Source organism: Manis pentadactyla, chromosome 15, assembly GCF_030020395.1.
Source record: "Manis pentadactyla isolate mManPen7 chromosome 15, mManPen7.hap1, whole genome shotgun sequence".
NCBI lineage: Eukaryota > Metazoa > Chordata > Mammalia > Pholidota > Manidae > Manis > Manis pentadactyla.
The window spans coordinates 6,594,883-6,605,368 of record NC_080033.1 but is presented as its reverse complement, the minus strand read 5'-3'; the positions used below and the strand labels follow the sequence as shown (position 1 = coordinate 6,605,368).

At 36.6% G+C, this 10,486-nt stretch overlaps 1 long non-coding RNA gene across 1 annotated transcript; it reads left to right on the top strand.

Annotated features, from left to right (window-relative positions):
- Positions 1 to 258: 258 nt before the first annotated feature.
- On the top strand, positions 259 to 10,428 carry LOC130681118 (uncharacterized). Its single transcript, XR_008994161.1, has 3 exons — positions 259 to 941; positions 1,652 to 1,763; positions 9,962 to 10,428. It is a non-coding gene; the product is annotated as an uncharacterized LOC130681118 (long non-coding RNA).
- Positions 10,429 to 10,486: the final 58 nt, after the last annotated feature.

The window sequence follows — 10,486 nt, the reverse complement described above, 5'->3', positions numbered from 1 at the left end:
TCATTCCAACCACTGATAGGAAATTTATTTAAAGAATTTATGCTCTGTTAACTTTCTTATAGCACCTCCACTTGTAAAGCAGTTGTTTGCTAGACCTCTTCTATCAGTTACATAGAGGCTTGGCATTTTCCTAAATATACCGCATCTAAATCATGACTGTGAGTTACGGTTTTAATCATGCATTGGTGTTCTGGAGAATTTCTTTTTCCCCAGAGTAAAATTAGATTTATTTTCTAAAAATAAAAATAATACAAATCAGATTTATTTTCTAAAAATAAAAATAATACCTGAAATTTTTAAGCAGAATAATGCAGAAAAAGACTAAAATGGGTAACACTGCCAACATACACACATTTTATTAAACATTTTTAGGCTATTCATATGGATACAGATTAATTTTACAAAACTAGGATAATAGGCATACTATGTTATGACTTGATTTTCTTCACTCATCAATACGTAGGAAACATTTTCTGTCAATATTGATATCTCTAATATCTCTAACATTTTAATTGTGCAGCATTCTGGTACGTAGATATATCATGTTTTAACCAGTTTCCTACTGATAAATGTTCAGTTTGTGTCTTCTAAAGAGCAGTTCAATGCAAAACTTAGTAACTTTCATCTTCATGCTCTTGAATTGTTACTTCCTTGGAGGAAATTTCAGAATTAGTGCTGTATCAAAGAATAACCACTTTTAGATTTGGTGTATACCGTGCAGCTCTCTTCCAGAAGCTCCCGAGACTACCTACTGCCCCAGCCCTCTTGAGTAACAGATACACAACCTGGACTGGATAAAAATGGCCTCCTGGTACTCTTCTTCTGCCTAATAGAAGAAAAACCCTCTGGATAAAGATGCCATACAGAGCCTCCACATATTTTTATAAGCAGTGCTTGGCATAAAATCCAAAATCAACTAGTCTTTCCAAGATAAATAACGAGTAAGTGATCTAAAACAAAGAGAAAGGTGATAGAAGATAACCCCAGAGTGATCCAGACATTGGAGTTAATCAAACCTGGATTTTAAAATAAGGTAGTGAAAACATGGAGGATTTCACCAGAGAACTGCAGTCTATTGAAAGGAATCAAATAGTTCTGGATTTGATAAATAACAGTAACTCTCATTAAAAATTTAATTGATGGGTTGGGAAGCAAATTAGATGTGGCTACTGTTATTTATTCTCTTACCTGAGAGCTCAGTAGCCTGCAAGCCCATGCAGGGCAGACACTGGTTCTATTGTAATGTCTGTGAGGTGCATGCTGATAGAACGATGAGGCTCCGAGGGTGGGATCTGGGCGCCCTTTGGGCATCAGGTCCCAGACACAAGTCTTGCTTTTGAAAGTCAAGCCAATAGCCACATCGGTGAGAATCCTTCCTGAGATTTCCTTCCACATCAGTAATTCTGGAACTTACTCTCCTTGGTAATCAGGACCTGGGTAGTGCAACTGCACTTGGGGGACTTAGAAAAGAACGTGGAAGATTTGTTTCAAAAGCTGGGGAGAGGTGGGAATAACAAGTCTGTGGGGTGGGGGCAGTCTGTTGAGGGTGACAAAAAAGTAACGATATTTTAAGGAAAAGGGTGTGTGAGTAAATGTTCCCGGTGAGGAGGAACCAGTAGTCAAGCTGGTTAAATGTTACACTTCCTGACAGGTTACGCCCCGACTAGTCCAGGAGGGTCAGGCAGACCTGGCATTGTGGATTTTTCTGTCATATTTGCCTTCTCCTGTTCCCAGAGGAGGGCAGTTCAACAAATTCCACGGAGGTAAGATTGCTTTCTTAAACACCTTGCCCATTCTCAGAGAATGGGCGTGTCTTCCAGAAATGGAAGACATCTCTCCAGGATGAAAGAAGCTTAACATCCATTGAGGGAAACTGCAGGGTCACCATTCTTACAGTACTGAAGCCTCAGGTAAGTGATAATATTCCCACTGTAACATGAGGAAATAGGCTCAGGGAGGTTAAAACGATTGCCCTAGTTCACACAGTTAGGTTTTGAACAAGCTCTCAAAATTAAAGATTTTAATTCTTAAATATGAAGAATTTCAAGAATACTAGAGAAAATGTAATGGAACATACCAACCCCTAAATTCAACAGTTACCAAGATTTTGCCACATCTGCTTAATCTGTCCCTTTTCCCTTTATATCTTAAATGCTGAAATAATTTAGAGCAAATCCCTGATACATCATTTCACACCTACTTTACCTACTTCAATATTCTCTTCTTTTAAATATGGACTTTTAAAAAGTCCATTATCACACCTAACAAAATTAATAATCAAATTTCTGTGACTGCTTTAGATTTTTATTTCAGAGTTGATTTAGTCTGTAGTTTCCTTTTTTCTTCTTTTTCTTTTCTTTTTGTACTGTCTGTGTCTCATTTTGTTATCAGGATAATATTGGCCTCTGCTTTCTGGAAGAGGCTGTATAGAATTGTCTCTGGTTACTTACATGTTGGGTAGATGTTCTCCCGTGGAACCATCTGGGCTTGGATGTTGTGCCTGAGGGCACAGATGTGGAATCAGACTGCTCAGGTTTAAATCCTGGTGTGACCACTTAACGGTGTGTGATCTTAAACAGGTGAATGAAACTCTCTGCCTCTGTTTCTTCATTGTAAAATTAGGCTAATAGTTGAGATGTTAGAATAAATGACTTAATACATGTCAAGTAAAGGAAACTGTACCCAGCTTGCAGTAACCACTCATGGATCTTTGTCTCTGTGGTCTAACACATGGTACACATACATGCACACATACTGTAAATTAAATTCTTGTTACACACCAAAAGCAGTCCACTGAGATCAAGAGTAACACAAGAATGTCTACTATCATTCTCTCCATAATACAGATTTTCACTAGTATAATGAAATAAGGCATAAGGATTAGAAAATTGTCATTATTTGCAGATGATATCATTATGTATGTAGACAATCCAAAAGAATCTACAAATAAAATATTTGAATTAGTAAACTTAGGCCACAATATACAATGCCAACATAAAAATTCAGTGGTATTCCTAAATACTAGCAACAGTTAGAATATTAGAAGAATTTATAAAGAAATATAAAAAGTATACTTTTGATATAAAAAGTACCAAGAACCCAGGACTAAACCTAATGAAACAAATATGAAATCTACAGAGGAAAAAAAAAATACTGAGAGAAGTTACAGACCAAAATGAATGACAGTAAAAAGATACCAAATCTCTCCAAATTGATCTATAGATTCAATACAATCTCAATAAATAAGATTTTTGTGTGTATGTGCAGAAAATGACAAACTTATTCTAAAATAAACATAGACATTTATTAAAGGGCCAAGAACAGTGAAAATGATCTAGAACAATATAACTGGGGGAGTTATGCTGTCAAATGTCAAACCTATTATAAAAATAGTTATTAAAACAGAGTGGTGGTGCACAATAATGGACAACAGATCAAGGAACCAGTTCCTGTATGGTAGGCCCCTGCTGACCAACAAAGGATCCATGGCAACATACTGCAGGAAAGATGATCACATCAATAAATGGTATTGATCAACTGGATACCTGCATAGAAAATAAATGAATCTTGACTTCTATCTCACACCATATACACAAACCAGTTTCCTTTGGTTACTAGATCTTAAAAGTGAAAGTTGAAACCAAGAGCCTAGAGCTGCACTTTCCAATACGGTGGCCCCTGGCTACCTGTGATAACCATTAAAATTTAGAATGGAAACTTCAGTTCCTCAATCACACTAGCCACAGTTCTCAAGTCATACGTGCAGCTAGTGGCTATGAGACAGCACAGATATAAAACACTTCACTCATGTCAGATCTATTGGACAGCACTGTTCTAGAAGGTTCTCTATACATATATACTAAAAGTTGTGTATAAAGTTTCACATAAATTAGATTACTTGTTACCTGCTATTTTTCCTTCAATAATACAAAAGTATATTTTCCTATAAGTAAATATTGATTGACATCATTATTTCAGTGACTACACAGGTATTTCTTAAGTGGATATATCCTTTTATTTAATCAGTCCCTTGCTGGGGGATGCTTTGTTTCCAATTTTAAACCATTATAAATAATATCACAGTGAACATTAATGTCTACATCCTCTTGCATTTATCATATCTCCTTGAAATTTTTATTATCCTTGGGGTAAAAATCTATAATTGGGACAGTTAGATCGAAAAGATAAACACATTTTAAATCATTTTATGATTTTTAAAGCAATTTTGAAACAACTACAAATTCATAGGCAATTTCAAAACATGTACTAGAAAGGTCCCTTGCATCCTTCACCCAGCCTGTTCCAGTGGTAACATCTTACGTTCCATAGTACAATATCAAAACCAAGAAATTGACACTATGTAATCCCAGAGTTTATTCTGATTTCACCAGTTTTACAAGCACTCATTTGTATGTGTTCATAGTTCTATGCAAAATTATGACATGTAGTTTTCTGTAATCCCTGCTGCAAACAAGATCCAGAACTGTTCTATCAGCACAGGCTTTCTCCTGCTGCTGCCCTTTATAGCCACACCCTCCCTCATCCCCAGCAACCGCTAATCTTCCTCCCCCACTCTTCATGCTCTTTGTGTATCCCTTGACTGAATTAATTGGTCTACTTCTTTTAAGGTGGTTTTCTCTGGTGACAGCTATTTAGCTTAGGAGCACTTCCATCTATAGCAGTCCCTCCAAAATACACTGTAGAGATGGTTTGTGGGAGGTAAATTCCCTCAACTTTTACTTATCTGGGAATTGTTTAATCCCTGCTTCAAATTTAAATGATAATATTTCCAGGTAGAGTATTCTTGGTTTGATGTCCTTTTGTTTCATTGCATTAAATATATCATGTCACTCCCTTGTGGCCTTTAAGGTTTCTGCTGATAAGTCTGATGACAGTCTGATGGGTTTTCCTTTGTGTGTTGCCTTTTTTCTCTCTCTGGATGCTTTTTATACTCTGTCCTTGTTGATCTTTCCATTTTAATTATTATATGTCTTGGTGTTGTCTTCCTTGGGCCCCTTGTGTTGGGAGATCTGTGCACTTTCATGGCCTGAGAGACTATTTTATTCCCTAGATTGGGGAAGTTTTCAGCAATTATTTCCTCAAAGACACTTTCTCTCCGCTTTTCTCTCTCTCCTTCTTCTGGTACCCCTATAATGCAAATATTTTTCCATTTAGATTGGTCACACAGTTCTTAATATTCTTTCATTTCTAGAGATCCTTTTTTCTCTGTGTCTCAGCTTCTTTGTATTCCTGTTCTCTAATTTCTATTTCATTTACTGTCTGTTCTTCCTCATCTAATCTGCTTTAAAATCCCTCCCTTGTATGTTTCATTTTGGATACTGTATTTTTCAAAGTTTTTATCTCTTTCTTGAAATCCTCCCTGAGGTCTTAAATATTTTTCTGTAGCTCCATGAGCATGTTCATGATTTTTATTTTGAAATCTTTATCAGAAAGACTGGTGATTGCACTTTCAATTGGCCCTCTTTCTGGTGTTTGTAGGATTTTGGTTTGTACTAGGTTCTTTTGACATTTCGTATTTGTAATGAATAATATGAAATAACTTTGTGTAGTTGGTGCCCTCTAGTGCCCAGAAGCTCTACTCTCTGGAGCTGCTCAGCCCCTGGAGTGATGGTGGAGGTTGGAGGCAAGTGGCGTTGGTGCCTGCCAGGAGGAAAGAGCTCTTTCCTGCTTCCCATCTGCAGCGCCTACCTCCACTGCCAGGGCCAGTGGGCCAAGTGCCCAGGGAGGAGCCTCTACAGCTGCTGTAGGCACTGCCACCACCTAGCTGGCCTTCTACATTGGTAGGGGCAGCAGGTTTGTGAGCCTATGCTGGCTGGAAGGAAGGAGAGGCAGGCTGCATATCGCAGTTGGGGGGCCTAGCGGCTATGGTGCCAACCAGGGGTATGGAGCACCTGAAGCTCCCAAAAGTTCCCAACCTGCTGGGCTGAGTGTGCTGGGACGATTTTGTCCACCTGTCCTTTCTTGTGACCAGCAAGCTCTGTGCAATCCTTGCCCCTTTAGCAGCCCTCTTGCTGTTGGGAAGTCTTTCAGAGTGCCTACCTTTCTTTTGTCCAAGAGCGGCTGGTTGTGGGTAGTTGTTCTCCACAAGCTGCTGAAATCTCAGTGTCTCCAAGTATTTTGCCTGTCTTAGCTTTCCAACCCCACTAATCTCCAGGGCACCATGTAATGTAGGTTCATGTTCCCAGAGCAGATCTCCAGGGCTGGGTGTTCAGCAGTCCTAGGCCTCCACCCACTCTCTGCTCTGTTTCTCTTTTTTCCACCATGAGCCAGGGTAGGGGAAGGGCTTTTGTCCTGCTGGATCGTGGCTTTGCTGCTTTACCCTTTTCCGTGAGGTCTTCTCTTTTCCCCAGATGTAGGCAGTCTTCTTTCCTGTCGCTCTTTCAGGATTAGTTGTTATTTGCTATATTTTCACATTATATGTGGTTTTGGGAGGAGGGTTTCTGTCTCACTTCTTACGCTGCCATCTTTAAGCCCCTCCCCTGGGTAGAAATTCTTTTATCCAGTGAATTATACAAGTTCCAAAGCAGCTACAACAACAGCAGAGCTTGGTGGTGAACTTTCTCTGACCCTAAAGGTCTACACTCACTAGCTCTTTCTCTTTTTATAATATATAAACTTATAAGCCATCTTGCCTTTGTGAATCCACCCAATTTTCACTATGCATTACAATCTCTCCATTCCTGTAATTCCTGTAGCCTATCTACTCAAAGGAATGCACTACAGTCATTAATTTTATGAAGACTGTGGAACAGTGAAAAGCACTTCATGTACATTTCTAAGGTGATAAATAGAAAATGATAATAAAAATGTCTAAATATAAGAAAATCAAATGAAAACATATTAAGATGAAACTAATTGTACAAGTGCCCTAACTACACTTCCCAAAAAGATGGGGAAGGGAATCTGAGAGTATAAACACTTTTTGGAAATTTAACTTTATTTCAAATAACATAATTGGACTGAATGGAGATTAGAAAAATAGTCAAAGTAACTTTTTTTTTTTTTTTTAGCATTTTGCATCTGTATTCATGAGGGCAGTTTGCAGCTTTTATTTTTGTATTGGGTTTTGATATCAGGAAAATACTAGCTTCATAAAAATTGAAGATTATATCCTCCTCTTCCTTTTTTAGAAGATTGTATAGAATTTAAGTTAATTCTTGTTTAAATGGTTGGTAGAAGTTCCCAGTGAAACCATTTATACCTGGAGGTTTCCTTCTTTCTTTTTAAGTTTTTAAATGAAAAATTCAATATCTTTAAAAGTTATAAGCCTATTCTAATGATCTATTCATATTATGTGAGTTGCAATAGTATTTCATAGTATGTGAGTTTGTGTTTTTTGAGGAATTCACCATTTCATCTAAGTTCTCAAATTTATGTTTTAAAATTACTGGTATTCCTGCATTATCCTTTGATGTCTACAGGGTTTGTAGTGCTATCTCATTTCATTATTGATATTGGTAATTTCTCTCTTTATCTCTCATCAGTTTTGCTAGAAGTTTGTCCATTTTATTGATCTTTTTAAAGAACCAGTTGTTTCTTTGATTTTTCTCTATTTTGTTTTCAATTTCATTGATTTCTGCTCTTCCTTCAGCTTGTTTTGGTTTTATTTTGCTTGTCTTTTACTAGGTTCTTGAGGTAGAAATGTAGGTTACTGACTTCAGACTTTTCTCCTTTTCTACTGTATTAATTTAGTATTATAGTACTATGCATTTCCTTCTCAACATGGCTAAGCTATGTCCCACAAATTTTAATAATGTATTTTCATTTTCATTCATTTCCATGTATTTTTTAATTTCCCTTGAGATTTCCTCTTTAATCCATGACTTATTTAGAAATGTGTTGTTTAGTTTCCAGGTGTTTGGAGATTTTTGTGTTTAGTTATTGATTTAACTCTCTGTTAGTGATTTCTAGTTTGATTCCATTTGGTTTGGGAACACACACTGCATAATTTTAGTTATTTTTAATTTGTTGAGGTTTGTTTTATGGCCCAGGATGTGGTCTATCTTGGTATATGCTCTGGGGGGCACTTGAAAAGAATGTGTATTCTGCTATCACGGATTGAAGTGTTCTATAAATGCTGGTTAGATCTGTTGGTTGATGGTGGCACTGAGTTCTTCTGTTACCTTGCTGATTTTCTGTCTAGTTCTATAAGTTGTTGAGACAGGAGTCCAAAGTAACTTTTAAACAGAGCACTTTGTCCTATATATTTCATCTAAAGAGAAAAGAACCTGTAAATAAATCCTGAACTCAACCAGGTTTCTTTTTTTTTTTTTTTCTCAGTGATAGTGTTTAGCAACTCAGACTACTTGCTGGAAAAAGTAAATATGGGTTAAGAGACTAGAAAAAAATACCTATTTGAAATTTTAAGATATTAGTATTTCATGTGTGAGCATGCACACGCACACACCTACACCTGAAGGACTGATGTCCCAATAATGATGAGAACATGTAACACACAGATCTCGATTTCTAAATACTATTCTTCACTCAAAGGACTTGGGGCTCTACAGAATTTGTGGCTGGGGTGGGCACTATACAAGATAAACCCAGTATCTTATTATACCAGGAAACAAGGATTCATACTGATAATAATTAAGAGAGAAAAGAGACAAGGGAGAACAGAAAACTCTTCTAACAGTAGAATGCCAATTGCTGAGTGTAGAAAGAATGATCATGTAAGAAACTCATTTTGCAGTGATCACAGTAATAATTGATTCAGACAGTATCAATGAACACAAAGTAGTAGGTGAAAGATTATAATGAGGTAGTTATAATTATATAACTCAAGGATCTCCCCACAAATTAGTTTTTATTTTCATAGGCAAAAACCCCAGCAATTTTAGAGAAACCTAGTAATCATTGGTTTATTCAGATGATCACATATAGCATCACTGATGAAATAAAAACAACACATTTGTTGGTTGGAATGCATGAGAAGTATGCACCAGTCACATAATACTCATGCCACAGATATTTCATTTGGATCTAATCATGAGGAAGCAAACCTAATTTAGGGATATTCTACAAAATAACTAGCCTGTACTCTTCAAAGACACCAATTTCATGAAAGACAACAATTGTGCAACTGATACAGATCTAAAGACTAAGAAACATGCCAACTAAATGCAGGGTATGACATGTCTTGTGATTGCATCCTGAAATAGAAAAAAAATGCTGTAAACATAATAGGAGATAACTGTGGAATTTGAGTAAACTGCAAGTTAGAAAATATAATAATGGTAGTCTTAAAATGTTTGCAAATTCTTTGACACTTCTCTGATCAAGCAGCACAGCCCATGTCCCCTCCCCTTGATCCTGGATAGGATCATCATTAACTGAAGCAGAAACGACACTGTAATTTCCAAGGTTAGATTAGAAAAGCCCATAGTACTTTTCTGCTGGTTTTTCTTGGGATACTTACAGCCACCATGTAGTGTCAAGTCACTATGAAGTGGTCATGCTGATGAGGCCACACTGAGATGGGAAGACATGTCTGAGGAACCAATGCTGTTTGGGTTCTTTAGCTGAGGCACTAGACATGTGAATGACCAGGTCTGATCATAATCACATGTGGTATCCTAAGGACACATGGGAATTCTATTATTCTTGCATCTTTTCTGAATGCTCAGAATGAATTGAAAATAAAGGTTTTACAACATTCTAAAAACATTACAGGAAAAGTTTAAAAATTTAACGCTGCTTTTGAAGGTAATCAGATCATATTCACAGATTTTTTTTATCATATCATACATCTATATCACAATATGCACACTTAAAAATATGATCTGGTTACCTTTCAATGGTAAATTGTGTATACATAATTTATATATATATATAAATGTATAGAATACAAAATCCTGTCTGCCCACTTTTCTAAGCATATTTAGGGTATTACCAATGTAACTCTTGAGTTTATCTTTTTCTCTTTGATTCTGCATAGTATTCCACTGAAAGGATAAACCATAAATTTATCAATCCAACTGATGTGTGCAAAGTGTCCTATTACCTATAATGCAACAGGGAACATCCTGTATGTATATACAGAACACAGGCTTACAGGCCCTATGATGAGATACAGCAGTAAGATTTAGGGGTAAGGGATCTTCATTTTGTCCAGTAATTTTACTGTTTCATAGTTGAAATTGCTTTGGTAAAATTGATAATCAGTAATTTTTTTTTAAGTCAAAATATCCCAACCCTTTGTACCAGAGTAAACTGGTAAATATATTATTAGAATATTCAAATATTTGGATGCTAGTTTTAAAAAAAATACAGTATAAACCTCCTTGCATACAATCCTTTCCACTCTTGCTATGATCTCCAAAGCAGAACTCAGGGCTAGAATTGCCAGGTCAAAGGCTATATTGATACACATTGACGTGACTAGCTGATGTCCACTCCTGCAAAGAGGTATGGAACACAAAAGGTTGTGTAAGGAGCAACCTGTCTACATTGTTACATTTAA